At 36.1% G+C, this 17,685-nt stretch overlaps 1 protein-coding gene across 1 annotated transcript in view; it reads left to right on the top strand.

Annotated features, from left to right (window-relative positions):
- Window positions 1-17,685, top strand: part of RFX7 (regulatory factor X7) — a gene marked incomplete at its 5' end in the record, with an annotated part of 149,997 nt that overhangs the window by 52,815 nt on the left and 79,497 nt on the right. The gene's annotated exons all lie outside the window — the stretch shown is intronic.

The raw sequence follows: 17,685 nt of genomic DNA, 5'->3' as shown, positions 1-17,685 counted from the left end.
AGTAATAATTGCATGTTTTTGAAACTTACTGGCTTTTACTAAAGATCACTTCAGCATTTAATAAAGTGAATGTTTATTTTTCTTTTCTAATAACTCTTAAAGGATTTGTTAAAGAAAAAATTCAAGATGTTTGATGGGTTAAGTTTTGTTGTGATAGTGTATTTTTTGTATTTGCGTTGCTAGACTTCAGGAATTAAAGCCACAATAATAGTTTACATTCAGGTTTGACTTGCAGACTATAAGAACTTGTTTAAATGATAGCTTTTTAAAATACTTTATGGGTTGGTTTTTGTTGCTATAATATACTTTTTATGTTTGGATTGCTGGCCTTCAGGCGTTAAAGCCACAAAAATAGTTTCAATTTAGATCGTGTTTTTAGTTCCGTAGATCTTCTCTTAAACATATGAGGAAAGAAGTATGCAGCTACTGAGACTACTGGAATAGTACTGACTTCTTTCATGGAAGTGTATATTAATGGAATGTTCCCTAGGCTCTAGAATATTCACTGATTCTGCACTGTTAGATTCCCCAAAATGTCACTGTAGTTAGTCCTCTTTCTATATTTGTGATATCAGAACTTTCTTATTCAGGTTCAGGTCTTCACTATAAGCTAACATTTTTTTGTTAGGGAGTAAGTGTCTGTAGTGTCTGGTGCTGAAACAGTATGGGATCTTATTAGCTTATGATATTATTGTTAGTTTCTAGGTAGGTGAGTAGATAACAGTACTTCATAGGAGAACAGGTAACTTGATCAGTTCTCCTATGCCTTTCTAACCTAATAGTTAAGAAAGAGGACTTTGTGGGGATGTTTTCCCCTTTTTTTCACTTACCTTTATTATCTTTTTTTTTCCCACAGTAACCCTCTGAAGCAGATAATCTTGTTACTTCCCTTTTACAAATGAAGAAACTGATGCTCTTGCATTTACTTCAAAAAATAATTATTGAGCGCATGCTAGGTATAAGGGATACAACATTAAAAGGACATGTTGCCTTGCCCTCAAGAAATTCAGTCTGTTGAAATAGATTTAATAGTGCTCTTAAGATCTAGGGAGGTGGTGATTGGGGATGGATTGGGCAACCTTACCCCCAACCCCCAGAGCATTTTCTGAATCTCCCATCTCTGGAGTCTCATTGTTTATATCTATCACTCAGTAACTATTGCATAATTACTCTGTGCTAGACCCTGTCTGGGTGTCAGAATACAGTGGTAAACAAGACAGATACAGTTGCTATCTAAGACCTCCTGCCCCTTTTTTTTTTTTTCAGTATCTGAGATAATGTTGGAGAATTATTCAATTTTTTCTTTTCATTGAGAAAATTGAGACAGAAGACTACTATAATTTATTAAATATGGCATTTATAAAATACTAAATAAGAACAAAAAGGGTTTTTTTAATCTTTCAAGAGTTCAGAAGTGTTTATATTTTAGCATAAGTTTTAAACTTATATGTATTTGATGAACAAGATAGTAAGCTCTCTGTCTTCATGAATCTTACATTTTATTGAGTGAAGTAGACATTAAATGAATGGTAAAATAAGTAAACATTATAACTTCAGGTAACCATAAATACTATTACAGAATTTTTAAAGGCAACAGGAGACAACTGATGGTGGGTAGGATAACCTCAGATTGGGTGATTAGGAAAAGTCTCTGAGGAAATGACATTTGAGAGAAGACCTGAATAATAGGAAGCCAGTCTTGTGTGAAGATCTGCCAGTGACACATACTAGGCAGAGGGAACAGAAAGTACAAAAATTCTGAAGCAGAAATGAGTCTGGGATGTTAGAAGAATACAAAGAACCCAGTATGCTGGAACTTATGAAAGGAGGAGAGGATGATAGGAGAAAAGTCTAGATAGGGCTTATTTAGCTATGGCAAATAGTATGTATTTCCTTCTAAGTGAGTGGAAAGCCAATTAAAAGGTTTTAAGTAAGAAAATAGTATGATCTAGCTTTTTTGTTTGTTTTTTTGTTTTTTAATACCTTAGCTGTTGTTGGAAAATGGGCTTGTAGGGGGATGAGAGTAGGAGCAGGAAAGCCAGTTAGGCTATTGGAAAAGTCCAAGTGATAAGACTCTTGCTCGGATGATGACAGTGGAAGATGGGGAAAAAATAGATGAATTCAAGGCATATTTTCGATATAAAGCCAGTAGGCCTTGCTTGCTGACGTATTGAATGTGAAGGGAGAAACAAAGAGGAATTAAGGATAATTTCCTTTGGTCTAAAGGATTTCCTTTAGTATTTCTTACAAGGCAGGTTTGCTCATAATGAATTCTCTTGATCAGTATTTATCTGTGAATGTCTTTATTTTACTTTCAGTTTTGAAGGATAGTTTTCCTCCTTTGGCCTTCATTGTTTCTGATGAGAAGTCAGTCATTAATCATGTTGTTTTATGGTACATGATGAGTTGTTTTTCTCTTATTGCTATCAAGATTCATTCATAAATTCATTCACTGTTTGTTCACTCACCACCTACTCTTGCTTTCAACAGTGTGACTATATATGTAGGTGTGGATCACTTTGTGTTTATCCTACTTTGGGTTTGCTGAGTTTGCATCTGTAGATTGATTTGATTTGGGAAGTTTTCAGCCATTATTTCTTCAAATACTTTTTCTGTCCCTTGGATTCCCCTCTCCATAGAAAGCTGCCATTACACTGCTGTTGAAATTATTGATTTTATCACTCTAGTCTCTGGGGCTTTGTTTCTTTTTTTCTGATTATTTTTCCCTGTGTTCTAGTTTCTCTATTTTTATTAAGATTCCCTATTATTTCATTCCTTTTCATCATGGTTTCCTTTTTATGTTTACACACAGTCAGCCTCATCCATGTGGGATAGGTCATGGGAGAAGCCCCAAGCAAGAGTAAAACAGACTCTCGCAGTTAATACCTGAAGTTCAGCAGTTTTTAATGACCAAAGACTTCTCAGTTTGTTGCCTTTCATCAGTTTCCAAAGCCCTAAAATCATTCTTTTTGACAATTTTTCATCATTTTAGAGTTATTTTGAGGGAAGGATTTGCTGGCTATTCATTTCATTTGTTCTAGGTAGCTCAGCTTTCTCACATAGATTTTATCATGTTTTCTTCAAGAAGTTTTATAGTTTTAGCTTTTTCTGTTAGGTCTGTGAACCATTTTGATTTAAATTTTCTGTTTGGTATAAGGTGAACTTCAGTGTTTATTTTTTACCATATGGATAGATATCCAGTTGTTCCAGCATCACTTATTGAAAAGTCTACCCTTCCCCAATCACTTCCTATATCAAAAACCATTATGCGTGGATCTTTGGCTAGAGTCTCTTTTTTCCATCAATTGCTATCTCTTTCTTTATGACATCACCACACTGTCTTGTTTACAGTAGCTTTGTCAAAAGTCTTGACATCAGGTAGTGTGATAATTCAAATTGGTTTTGGCATTTCCATACAAATTTCAGAATAACCTTGTCAATTTCTTTCAACAAAAAAGTCTACTGGGATTTGTTTGTGATTACAGTGAATTTATTGATAGATTTGGGGCCAGTGGACATCCTAATGACAAGTTTTCTAATCCATAAGCATAGTATATCTCCATATTAGTGGATTCTTCTATAATTTCTCTCAGCAGTGTTTTCTAGTTTTCTGTGTATAGATCTTGTATGTGTTTTGCTTAAATTATTCCTAGATATTTTAAAATTTTGGATGTTATCACAAACGGCATTAAAAAGTGTTTGTGGGCTTCTCTGGTGGCGCAGTGGTTGAGAGTCCGCCTGCCGGTGCAGGGGACACGGGTTCGTGCCCCGGTCCAGGAAGATCCCACATGCCGCGGAGCAGCTGGGCCCGTGAGCCATGGCCGCTGGGCCTACGCCTCCGGAGCCTGTGCTCCGCAGCGGGAGAGGCCACAACAGTGACAGGCCCGCGTACCACAAAAAAAAAAAAAAAAGTGTTTGTTATCCAATGTTTTGTTGCTAATATTTATATTGACCTTGTGAGTATGCATACTTACTAAATTCTCATATGAGACGTAGAGTTTTTTGGATTTTCTACCAAATCAATCATATTATCCATGAATAAAGAAAAGTTTAATTCCATTTCAGTCTAAATGTCTACTTATTCATTTTTCTCACCTTATTCACAGCTAGGACCTTCAGTTCAATGTTGAATAGAAATGGTGAGAATTGGATTTACTTCCCTGTTCTCAGTCTTAGGAGAAAGCCGTTTATTCATTCGCCTTACAATGTGATGTTAGCATTAGCTTTTTTATGAATGCTCTTTTCAAGTTGAACATGTTCCCTTCTGTTCCTATTTTGCTAAGAGGATTTTTATCAAAAATACATGTTGGATTTTATCAAATGATTTTTCTGCACTTACTGAAATAATCACATGGTACTTCTACATGATTCTGTTAAAAAGGTGAATTACACTGAGGGATTTTCCAAAATCAACCATCTTTGCATTCCCCTGGTAAACTCCATATGGTGCATATATTTCCGTATGTTGTGTTATACTATTATATATTGCTACATTGGATTTGCTGTTTTTTTAAAGACTATTGTCTGTGTTAATCAGGACTTTTGATCTGCTGTTTTCTTATAATGTCTTTTTGTTTTTGCTCTCTGGGTAATGTTGGCTCATGAAATGAGTTTGGAAGTGTTTTTCCTTTATTTTTTGAAGGGATTTATTTAAAATTAATATTATTTCTTCTTTAAATGTTTGGTTGTTTTTTTCTTTTGGCCACACTGCACGGCTTGTGAGATCTTAGTTCCCCGACCAGGGATTGAACCCAGGCCCTCACCTGGACCCTCGGCAGTGAGAGCGCAAAGTCCTAACCACTGGACTGCCAGGGAATTCCCTCTTCTTTAAATGTTTATGGTAGAGGTCACTAGTGAAACTATCTGTGGAAAAGGTTTTAGTTATGAAATCAGTTTCTTTAATTATTTTAAGGTTATTAAATTCTTAAATTTTTTTCTTCACGCAGTTTTGGTGTTTGTGTCTTTCAAGGAATTTGTTCATGTTTCCTATGTTAGTGAATTTGTTAGTGTAATGTTCATAATATTCCCTTATCATCCTTTCCTATCTGTAGGATTTGTAGCAGTTTCCTTTAATTTCTGATAATGGCCATTTGTGTCTTCTTTTTTCTTGATCAATTTAGCTAGAGTTTTAAAAATTTTATAAATAAAATTAATTATATTAAATAATTTTGTTACTTTGTAAATAGGAAGGAAATTTTAAACTTTTTTTTCTTTTCATTGTAAGCATTTAATGCTGCAAATTATCCTCTAAGCATTGGTTTAGCTACGTTCCATAAATTATGTTGTGTTTTCATTATCTTTCAATTAAATTTTTTGTCTATTTTCCATTCTGATTTATTCCTGTACCCATGGAACACTTAGATATAGGCTGATCAGTTTCCAAATAGTTGAGTGTTTAGTGAATCTTGTTTATGGTATATCTTCATGAATGTTTCATGTGTACTTGAAAAGAATGTATATTCTAGTGTTATTGGATGGACTGCGTGCTCTCTCTATATATATGTATTTATATATAGATATATAAACTGATATATGTATATATCAGTTGGTTATTGTTTTTCAAGACATATTTATCCTTACTGATTTTTTTTTCACTTATTTCACTTATTGAGAGGGATGCCTAAAATCTCATATTTGTGATTGTGAATTTTTTTTCTCTGATCTTGTCAGGTTTTGCTTCATGTATTGAAGCTGTTAATAGGAGCATAAATTTTTAGGATTTTTATGTATTCTTCATGAATTGATTCTTTTATTATGATATTTTTAACTCTGGTATCATTTGTTGCTTTCAAGTCTGCTTTGTCTGATATCACCATAGCCCCTCCATCGTTCTTATAATTAGTGTTTGTGTGGCATATCTTTTTTCGTCCTTTTACTTCTAAGCAATCTGAGTCTTTGTAGTTAAAGTGTTTTGTTGTTGTTGTTGTTGACATCATATGCTTGTCTCTTAACCAGTTTGACAAGTTTTGTCTTGTGATTGGTTGAATGTATGTATACCATTTTGCTCTTTATCTTCTTGTAGTGTAGGTCTCCTGTTGATTAATTCTCCCAGTTTTAGCTTATCTGAAAAAGGTCTTTAATTTCCCTTCATTTACAAAGGGTATTTTCACTGGGTATAGAATTCTAGCATTTTTGCAATGTAGGTCCGTTTTCTTGTGGTTTGCATAGACTTTCAGCATTTTTGCAATGTAGGTCCGTTTTCTTTCAGCATTTTTGCAATGTAGGTCCGTTTTCTTGTGGTTTGCATAGACTCCATTGAGAAGTTTGTTGTCATTCTTAACTTGTTTTCCTGTGTGTAATGTGTTGTTTTTTTCTCTGGCTTCCTTTAAGATTATTTATTAGTGGTTTTTAGCAATTTTATAACCTTAGTATGGTTTTCTTTGTTTTTGTCCTGCTTGTGGTTTACTGAGCTTCCTCAAACCTGTGGGCTTATGATTTTTCATCAACTTTCAAAAATTTCCAGCCATTCAAATACTCTTCTTTGCCCCCTTCCATCTTGGGATTCAAACTATGCCTGCATTGCATTCCTTAGTAATTTTCCACGGGACACTAAGGCTATGTTTATTTTTTTCTCTTTTTGCTTCATTTTGGATACTTTATATTTCTTTATTATTATTATTATTATCACATTCCTTAATCTTCTTAAAGTGTCTAATCTGCTATAATTCTATTCAGTGAATTACCCATTTTAGACCTTGCATTTTTTAAGTTCTAGAAATTTCACTTGGTTATTTTTTTTATATATATATCCTCCATTTCTTTCCTTGTTTTATCCTTGGGCATGTTTATAATAGCTATTTTAAAGCCCTTGTTTGCTAGTTATATTATCTCTAAGTATCTTTTTATTTACTGAGTTTTTGTTGCAATTATGGGATCACGTTTTTCTGCTTCTTTCCACATCTAGTAATTCTTAGTTTAGTATTTATTTAGAATGTCTAGATTTTGTTCTCTTTCTTTAAAATGTATTGCAGTTTTTCTTTGGCTGGCAGCTAAACTACTTGCAGATTAGTTTGATCCTTTTGAGGCTGTGTTTCAGCTCTGTTGTGGCAAGTCTAGAATAGCTAGACTTTAGAGTTCAGCTTTTACACTAGAATGTTACCACTCTAGTGTCTATACTGCATTCCTTGGGTGTTGACTGAGATCTCAGTGCTGTCTGACTGGAATTTGAACATGTCACAGTCAGTTACAGTTCCCTGGTAGTTCTTTTCCCAGCCTCATGGAGTTTTCCTCTACCCATATATAGTTTAATACTCAGCAGTAGATTCCAAATCTACGTAGGGATTTGTATAGATTTTGAAGATATTTCTGTGTCTTCCTTCCTTTTGGTACTTTGCCTTCTCAGACACTGATCTCAGAAACTGAACTGCTTGGGTTCCTACTCCCTATACCACAGTTCAAAAGTTGCCTTCAGACAGAATCATCTCATTTATTTTTTTCGCTAAGAACATTCCATCCAATGACAGTAGAATATACAACTCTGTTTTCAGAAAATGGACAACAAATGTGCTCTTTTTAACTTAAGCTTCTTTAGCTAAAGTTCCTAAAGTCACTTCTGTTGTCAGCAGATGATCTCACCTCCTACTTCTCTGAGGAAGTAGGAAGATGCAGTGTAGGTATCCCACAAAATTAAAACCACTTCGTATTCCCAACTCAGTAGTTCCTCACTTCTGTACCATGTCTTCCTTCCCTTCCTCCCAACAGAAGAAATATCTTTCTGCCTATCTGAAGGTTGATCTCCTCCTTCTAGGCCCTGGATACCATCTCTTCCTGTCTGAATTCATTTATTCTCTTCCTCCTGTTCTTTTATGCTCTCATTTTCTACTGACCTTTTCCCATTAAGAGTTCAGTGCTTAATTTTTTTCCATCTAAAAAACAATCCTTCCGAAACACACAACCCTTCTTTAGCTACCACCCTGTCCTCTTTCTTTTGAAAGAAGAAAGTCAAGGCTTAGTCAAAGTGTTGATTGAATTCAGTCTCCTCTGAAACTTGTGTTTATCAAGGATACCATGACCTCTCATTGCTAAATATAATGGACAGTCTCAGTTCCTAACTTGACAACCCTTTTTCGGTTGACTCTGTTGACCATCCTTTAACCCTCCCTTGTTCATTCTCATTCTTTTAATTCATTAGATGCCACACTATCCTGGTTTTCCTGTTACACCTTAGGCTGTTCCTTCCCAGTTTCTTCAAGGGCCTCTGTTCCTCAACCTAAGTCCTCTGTATTCTGTCTATATTTGCCCATGGTGATCTCATCTATTTTGTTGGTTTCAGTTAATCTCGGTATACTGATGATGCATAATTATACATCCCCAGTTTAAGCTCTAGACCCATACAGCCAAACCGTTATCAATTGACCAGTTTTACTAAGATGTCACATAGGCACTTCAGACTCAGCTTTTCCAGAACCAATCTCACTGTATCACACCCCAAATTCTGAACATATTTCTGTTTGTTTCTTATTGCTGCTGTAAAAAATTATCATAAATTTAGTGGCTTAAAACAACACACATTTATTATCTTTTAGTTCTGCAGGTCAGCAGTCTGACACAGGTCTCACCTAGATAAAATGAAGGTGTCAAGAGAGCTGTGTTCCTTTTGGAGGCTCTAGGGGAGAATCTGTTTCCTTGCCTTTTTTTACAGCTTTTAGTGGCTGCATCTTCAAAGCCAGCAATGGCTGCTCAAGTCTTTCTTACACTGTATCACGCTGACACATCTCTTTTTTGTAGTCAAATCTCCCTCAACTTCCCTCTTACTAGGACAGTTGTGATTACATTAGGCCTACTAGATAATCCAGGATGCTCTCCCCACCTCAGGGTCCTTAATTTAATCACATCTGGAAAGTCCCTTTTACCATGTAAGGAAACAGATTAACAGGTTCCAGGGATTCAAGGATTAGGACATGAACATCTTGGAGGGCCATTACTCTTTCTACCATATTGCCTTAGTGAATATCCTCACTCATCCAACCTAAAAGCCTGGTGGTCCTTCTTGTTTTCATCCTCTTTCTCACCTGCCTCACATCTAGTCAGTCACCAAGTCCTATCACTTCTGTCTTCATAATTGTTCCATTTTTGTCTGTCCCTACAGCTACTACATTAACCCAGATCATTTTACTTGTTGGAAATACTGCAGCTAGTTTTCTGCTTCTCGTCTCTCCACTTTTATTCCATTCTTCACATATCATTACAATCATTTTTATGAAATGTGAATCTGTGTATTTTGCACCCTTGCTTAAGACCTTTTGCTGGTTCCCCATTGTTCTGTCTTTAAGGCATTGAAGACCCTTCTTCATACTCAGGCTTTACTTTTCTTATTTAATGTCATCTTTCTCTACTCCCTCCACAGGCTGTCAGCAAGCTGTAATGAACATTTGTGGAGTAAGAAAAGAGAATATATACTCTCTCAGTCTAGAACAGCAGTAGCCATTAGAACATTCTGTGGTGGTAGAAATGTTCTGTATATGCACTATTCAGTATGGTAGCCAGTAGACACATGTAGCTATGTATTAAGCACTTGGAATGTGGCTAGTGTGACTGAGAAACTGAACTGTTAATTTTATTAATTTAATTTTAAGTTAAATAGCCGCAAGTGACCAGTGGCAACCTTTCTGGATAGTGCATATCTAGACAGTGGTTCTCAACTGGAGGCAGTTTTGCCCCCCAGGAAACATTTGACAATATCTGGAGACATTTTTGTTTTGCTACCTACCAGTTGAGTGGGTAGAGGACAAGTATGCTGTTTAAACATCCTGTAAAACACAGGACATCACTTTATCAGCCCAAAATTGTCAGTAGTGTTAAAGTTGAGAAACTGTGGTCTAGACTATCCTCTCTTTTTTTTTTTCCCTCTATCTAGTTATATTTTAAGATTCATCTTAGATATCACCCCTCGGAAAACCATCTGTGATTTATCAGGTCTGAGTCTGATACATTTTCTGTCCCCTAATGTCCTGTGCTTACCTTTATTTGTTTTACGTAGTCACCTCTATGATAGTCATAATCAGCATTTTTATTTGTTCTTGGCTTCTTGAGTGTAGGAACATATTGGAATATGCCCAAAGGCACATGAGGATGATCAATAAATACTTGTTAAATGTATGAATGAGTATAATCTAACGACTCAATTATTAAACATATTGCAATTTAAAATGTAAAGAAGTGTTACCATCTTCAGTTGAGACCTTTTTAGAGACCATATACTTGATAAAACATTTGAATTTATTTGTTGGAATTACTTCACAGTTTGCCCGTAAGAACAGAAACTGGTCTCATTCCTTTAGAGGGAAAGAACCTTTTTTTTTTTCCTGGCATTCTCCTCTTTTCCCCTGTTCTTCTCAGCTTAGGTATTTCCCTTCCTCCTACACTAACCTGTTAAGAGAGAACCAGCTGAAACCACTCCCACTCATCCCCAGAGTACAGATGGGGAACTGAAACTTTATTGCATAGATTCAGGAAGGATTTAAGCAAGTAAAGTGGGATAAATAGTTCAGAAACTAAGAGAAACTGGCAGCATAACAGAATGGCTCAGAGCTGAGGCTACAGAATGACCCAGTCCTGAATTTCAATCTTTGCCCCTACCATTATTGCCATTATTGTCTGATTTTGGACAATTTTAACCTATTTTAGTTTTTTTTTTTTTAGTTATATTTTTAAAGGTGATAATAATAGTACCTAAGCCACTGAGTTACTGTGAATATTAAAGGAAATAACAACTGTACTTGTTACAGGCATACCTCGGAGATGCTGAGGGTTTAGTTCCAGTCCACTGCAGTAAAGTGAATATTGCAGTAAAACGAGTCACACAAATTTTTTGGTTTCCCAATGCATATAAAAGTTATTTTTATGTATATGTATGTCTGAGTCATTTTGCTGTGCACCTGAAACTATCACAGCATTGTTAATCAGCTATACTCCAATATAAAATAAAAAGTTTTAAAAAGAAGTTATTTTTATACTATACTGTAGTCTTTTAAGTGTGTGATAGCATTATGTCTAAAAAAAATTGTACATACCTTAATTGAAAGATACTTTATTGCTAAACAATGCTAACCCTCATCTGAGCCTTCAGCAAGTCTTAGTAGTAATATCAAAGATCACTGATCACAGATTACCATAACAGATATAATAATGATGGAAAACTTTGAAATACTGTGAGAATGACCAAAATGTGACTCAGAGACGCAAAGTAAGCAACTAAGATTGGGAAAATGGTGATGATAGATTTGCTCAACGCAGGGATGCCACAAACCTTCAAATTGTAAAAAACACAATATTTGCAAAGTGTGATAAAAGGAAGCTCAATAAAAGGAAGTATGCTTGCAGTATAAATACAGTGCCTGGTACATCGTAAGCACACATGACAGCTTCAGTTGAAGGTGTTGTATGTGTAAATTGTTAATGTGGATCTAATTGACTTTATTGCCACAAATTTATGTTTCTAGAAGTCTAAATGTTAGTCAGGGATAACATTTTATGTTCATCATCACAAAACTTACCATTTAAGAATGAATGCTTACCGTATGGAACCAATGAGGGGAGAATATTGAATCCCTCAAACATAGACAGTGGAAGACAGAGAAGTTGGGAATCACCTGGCTAAAGCTGCCTGGAAGCCAGAAGGTACATATTGTAGAACAGCTGCCAGTATCAACACTCTATGCTCCCTCCCCCTTCAGGCCTTTGTAGGTGCTGTTTCCTCTGCCACCTGTACCCTTCTCAGATTTCTTCACTTGGATAACTCCTAGTCCTTTTGGACTTGGCCCAAAAACCCTTTTCGGAATGCTTTTTATCTATTAGGAATGCATTCAGTTGTAGATAAGAGAAAACCCCAACTATTGGTGGCTTAAAGAAATAAGAGTTTGTGTCATCTAGTAAGTCCAAAGTTAGGCATCCAAGAGTGGTGCAGTTAACTCAGTAATGCCACTGGAATCCTAGGCCCTTTGTTTTTTGCTGTGTCATCTTTTATCCTGTCATGTCATTGATGGCTGCTGCACTTCCATGCCTTCTGTCCAAATGCTAAGGCAGGAAGAAGGGAGGAAGGGTCAAAGGGCTTTCTTCTAGGGAAGCTCTGTCTTTGTTTTCAGTACAGGACTTCTGTTTCAAAAACCCACTTCAGGAACTTCCACCTCTGTCACTTGGGGGCCTCGAACTGCAACGGAAACTAGGATATGTAGTTTTTTGTTTTCTAGCCTCTATACCTACCAGAAGAAGACCAAAAAGAAGGTGGTTAGTAATATACGTCTGAGTCCAGCCTGTCTGCCATACCTTCTCATGTTAAGGTCCCCTGCTGTAATGCACCTTATAAAAAGCTTTATACCCCTGTTAAAGCTCTTACCATATAGTATGCTAATCCCCAGATTAATTGGTTTTCTTCCCCAAGAATAAGCTTTTGGTAGTAAGGACTGTGTCTTACGGTCTTGGTATCCTCAGTGCTTAGCAGTGTCTAGTACGTGGAAGACACTCAGTAAATATTTGCTGAATGATTATCCACAAACAATAATTATCAAAAAGAATGTATAATATACACATAATATCCCCAGAGTTTCTTTATACGTGTTGTTGTTATTATTATTAACATTTATTGAGTATTTATTATCATGTGCCAGACAAGTGCTTTACATATTTTATCATTCAGCCCTCATAATTTGCCATTGAGGTTAATCTGTTATCCTCATTTTACAAATGAAGAAACAGGCTCAGACAGGTTAAGTAACTTACTCAAGGTCATAAAACTTGCTAATTGATAAAATTGGGCTTTTAATCCAGATAGTCTGACTCCAGAGCCCAGGCTTTTAAAAAACTGTGATATACATAACATTTTTAAAGTGTCTGAAATATTAGGTTATTATATATGAATTTTTAAGAATTCTACTTCTTCATCTTCCTGTAATTAAGAAATGTTCCTGAAAGTAATTATCCACTTTGAAAATAAATCTGAAAAGAAAAAATGTAAAGCTGTCCTCATTATCTTACTGAATTTTAGTAGTCAGTAATTCTAAATTCAGTCTCTTTTTTTGCAAGCAGGTTGCTTGAATGCCATTTTAAAAACATAATATGCTCATTAAAACAAAATTGCTAAAATGATTTCAACTATTTAAATTGATTACAATTGTGAAGACTATGGTGCTGTGAAATATGCTAGAAGTGACAAATAGAAAATTGTATCTGTGCTATTTTTAAAGCCTAGTATTTTGCCTGCTTATCAGTAAAGACAAATGGAAAATATTTGCAGAAGCATAATTGTGAACAGAATTTTTTGTTAATATTTTAATGCTTTTGCAATAAAACAATTGATTTTTACTTAATTTTAATAGTAATCAACATGACTTAAACTAAATTTCTCATGAGTTGTAACAATTTTAGATCTATAATGTCATTATATATTTGTAAAGCTGATCCAATTATATTTTTCATAACCAGCTTAATAGTCAAGGCAAAAATCTTACCATTGATACTTCCAACCCCCTAGGATTAGCTAGACCTCAGCAGAGTTTGAAAGCTGCTCATTCCGTATTACCTAGGCCCCTTATTTTAGTTGAATGAAAGTTGGACTACCTGAAAGCTATAGCGAGGCCTAAAATGTGAGAAAAATAATTCTGAATGTTTGATGGAGAAAAGGCCTGGTTTGGTGAGGCTCAACCACAGAAGGATGGGAAATAATAGTTAATTTCCCAAAATATGGTCCTTGGAAGAATAATTCCATAGGATGTTAATATGCAAAAAAGGTTCCAAAAGTCAAATATGTTTCATGAACTCTGGATTGAAGGATGTGTCAAGAGCTGTTATTAATATACTGCTGTGTATTGTGAATCCTAACAAATATTCAATATATACAAGACTTTTTTCCCCTCATAAAACTTCTCATGAAACTGATGTTCATGAGAAGACACACTATTTGGGAAGTGATTGATAAAACTGATAGGGTAAGTTTCTGCACTAGAGAGAGAAATTATTTTCCATGTGCTATCCAGAACTATCAGGATATTGAGAACTTCCTGTTTATATTACTGTATATTAGGTGTGTATGCTACCAGGAAGCAATCTTTCACCAGTTCTAATGTTGAGGTCCCCTATATTGATTAGTTGTGTTGGAGTTACTAGAACTAACAAGAGAGGGGGGGAAATGACCATATATTTTGGTTCTCATTAGGAAAAGCTAATGTAAATATTAAAACAAATAACATTTCGCTTATCAGGAAATCAGTTGAAAGCAAGAAGAAAACTATTTCTGTCTCATGGACTGGGCATTTCGACAGCAATCCTAGTAAGATTATAGAGATAAGAGTAGACAATCTTTGTTTACTTTTTTTCCCATCAGCTGGAGAGATAAAAGGCTTAAAAGGAGGAATAAGGGAGGCTAAGTACAGTTGACCCTTGAACAACACAGTTTTGAACTGCTTGGGTCCCTTATATGCAGATTTCTTTTGCTAAATATGGTACTGCAGGATCTGTGGTTGGTTGAGTCCCCAAATGCAACTGTGGTATGGAGGGCCAACAGTGAAGTTATACTCGAATTTTCAACCACAAGGATGGTAGACACCCCTAACCCCCATATTGCTCAAGGGTCAACTGTATTTTAGATCCATTTAAGTCCATATTTTAAATGTCTTAGGAAGAGTATACTGCCTTACTTCTAGGGCTCTCTACTGACCAGTATTCTAAGAGAGGACTCTTATGTATTGCTAGTTACTTCTAAGTTTAATAAATGCAGTGTTGGCGAGTTAACATGGCCTAATAAAGCATGTGCTTTACAGAGCATTCTATGCTCTGCACCAAGAAGGCCAAGTAAACTCAACTGGGCAGAAATTGAACATGTCTAATGATTTCCTTGCACAGATGAGTCTAAAGACTTCTTGACCGAAGTCTGCTATACTGGGAGAGGGCGAGTTATATTCATGCGAGTTGAACCAAGGAGGACTTTCTAGGATTACCAGTAAGAGAGAGAAGTTGAAAGTGATGTGAGGTTGCCAGAATGCCTATTCCTTCTGGAGGGCTAGAGAAACTTGAAATTTGGTGACAGATGCCATCATTCAGATTATTCTGTAGTGAGGCAGGTTCCCTACAGGGGAGAACTCTCAATAGGGTCCTCTTGCAAGGGAATACAGTAGAAAACTTGAAAGGGTAAGATTGTAGGGAATCAATCAATAGTCAGTGTGTGCTAGGTTTTGAATGCTGATTAAGTAGTCCTTCAGTACTCTGCTGTCGCCTCCCACCCACGCTGGACTAGTTTGTCCTCCCTGGGGGAAATGAACAATAATTAACAGTCTAAGCTATGTTCTATAAAAACTTTCCTTCTGTAATGGACACCAAAGTCTATTATTAGATGGATCCTAAGAACCAACTTTCTGGGCACACGTGAGTTGTCTATTATAAATGCTAAAACCTGGAAAGAGAATCACAATGGAGGTACTAACTACCCCATCTGAAAAACCCTGTTTAGCACAGTAATAAGTTGGTTAGAAAACAGGCAGTGGGGGGAGCAGGGCAAGCAATCTGTCTGTGGAAAGTCTATTCATTTATCATGGATATCTAAGTAGAGGTTCAACATTACTTACATTCTCACCAGGGTCATATCTGGAACATTGCAGTAGAGAATATTACCCTGGGTATAACCTTTCCAGTTTCATTTCATCTTGGCTTATAGCATCTTATTCATATAGCTTACTCTGAATCGAAGTACTGTACATTCCAGAGATCCTGGATTTTAAAACATATGGTTGCTATGGACTGGATGGTGATAGCAAGCAGGCCTGGTCCAGCAACTCAAGCATCTTGGTGCTTATGGCCCTGGAAGGAATCAACCCTTAACCCTGTAGACCTGAGGAGCTAAACTGGAGACCCACAGACTAGATCCATTCCACAGAGGTGTTTCCTTTGGCCCACGGTAACATTTTCTAAATTTCAAATTGGTTGCCATATTTCAAATTTGAAATTTTAAAATTGGGAGAGTTCACAGAAAAAAATCAGGTGTCTGGCCTCTCTGAAAACTTAGGACACTGATGAGTCTTTATTTCTATATGATGTGTATTTTCCAGTTTTCTTGCATTTTCCTGCCATGCATTTAACTCCTAAACATATATATTTTTCTTACCTGTAGTCTAGTTTAATCATTTGCATTACCTACCTGGCATTTGAGCTTGTGACCTCTGTGTTAGATCCTTTGGGGGCAAGATTTTCCTGAGAGCCATTCATCACAGGATTGGAGGAGCCATAATAGTATGTATGAGGACAGATAATGAGAAGGCAGCCTCCATTTTTGTCTCTTAGTAATGTGACCTCTTTACTGTCAGTTCTTGCCCTGCCTGGCCATTACAGCAGTCAGTCAGTAGAAAGCAAAAGTAGGGTAGAACAAAGGATAATGGTAAAGATCTTTGAGAAGCTTTCCTATTGGTTAGCTACTGTGTAAAACGTTTTATCTTCATACTTCCCAATGAAACCTTCCCTGACCTCTCTAGTTTAAATTGTACCCGTTACCAATACTTATTCTTTATAGCATTTATCATTATCATGTAATGGATGTTCTACTTTTAAATTTTATTCTCTGTCTCCCTGGTACTAAAATGTAAGTTCATGCATGTCTAAAGCATAGTTGGCACTCAATACTCAATGAATGAATGAATGAATATAATCTCATTTAATTTTTTAAACTTTTCAAATCTATCCCATAGTTAATGTTTTAAGTTAGAAACCAATTCTTTTAATGTGCCTACTGCTGAAGTGGTTGGATGAGAAGTAAAAGATATGTGAAGCAGGGTGTAGGATATCTGCTTCCTGAGAACCAGACTAATGTTATTAGAGTGGGACTTTCTAAGACAGATGACACACTCCCAGAAATACATTCGAGTAACTTGCTCAAGGGAGAATTTTTCACAAAAGGCACACCTCCTCTCCTGCCCTCCAGAGATATATGTTACTGAGGGGGCATGTATGAGGTGTATACAATTTGAAAAGACTCCTTTCCTCCCTTTCCTCCTTTATGGAGGAAAGCATGCTTTCTCACCTCAAATCCTTGCTATAATGAATACTAAATGATGACCAAGGTCAATTTCCTGACCCAGTATTGATTGAAACTAAAAATTTTGTTTGGACTATCTAATTAAAATACATCAGACTTGAAAAAGGCTCGTTGTTAGAATAGAAGATAGGGTTTATCATGTGATGTAGCACTGGGGTTACTTTTAGTAAAGACCTAGCTTAGAATCTGACTTTTTCCTTTCAACCACTTGGTGGAGAGGAAATGAGTAACTTTCAAGAGAGCTACTTTTGTGTAGATTTTACCTGTCCTGGCAGGGGTTGGGGCATGGTGCTTGCTGACAGAGGGGCTGGATTTAAATAGCTGCATTTGCTTTGTTTTTTGAGTATCACAAAAAGAAATCATCTGTATAAGGCCATGCCATCCATTCAGAGGAATTTGAACCCTTTATTCCTTTTTATTTACATCAAGTACATGAGTTATTTTATCCCTCAGTATGGGAGGATAATATAGTTATAATGTTTTCAGTTTTTTGGGTTTTCTCCTGTTAGGAATTCAAGTGGACTAAATTGCCGCTAAGGCCCAAATCATGAGTTCTGGTTACTTTTCTCTTTCGTAATTGTAAAGAATGCCTTTACCATTGTCAGCTAGCTTTCAAATTCATTTTATTGCCACTAAGAGGAATAGGATAGACCAAGATGGCAATCTCTCAC

The sequence above is a fragment of the Grampus griseus genome, assembly GCF_964374135.1.
Source record: "Grampus griseus genome assembly, chromosome: 2".
Taxonomy (NCBI): domain Eukaryota; kingdom Metazoa; phylum Chordata; class Mammalia; order Artiodactyla; family Delphinidae; genus Grampus; species Grampus griseus.
The sequence above is the reverse complement of the archived record's forward strand: the minus strand, read 5'-3'. Positions and strand labels throughout refer to the sequence as shown.